Below are 242 nucleotides of genomic sequence, written 5' to 3' on the forward strand. Positions count from 1 at the left end.
AAGCTGCCCGCAGGTGCTGTGCTGAGCCATGGGGCAGCTCTGCTAGACAGCAGTTCTGTGCCAAAGCACAGCCCAAAAAACTCTCTTTTGCTGAGACCACTAATACATTATCATTATTATTAATAACAATAATATAACATTATATTATTATCCATTATTATTAATAATATTAATATCAATTATTGAAAGCAGGATTGCCAGGTCCAGCTGTGCATCGCTAGTACATACAGCTCCCCCTGAAA

Source organism: Eurypyga helias, unplaced genomic scaffold (assembly GCF_000690775.1).
Source record: "Eurypyga helias isolate BGI_N326 unplaced genomic scaffold, ASM69077v1 scaffold17053, whole genome shotgun sequence".
Classification (NCBI taxonomy): Eukaryota; Metazoa; Chordata; class Aves; order Eurypygiformes; family Eurypygidae; genus Eurypyga; species Eurypyga helias.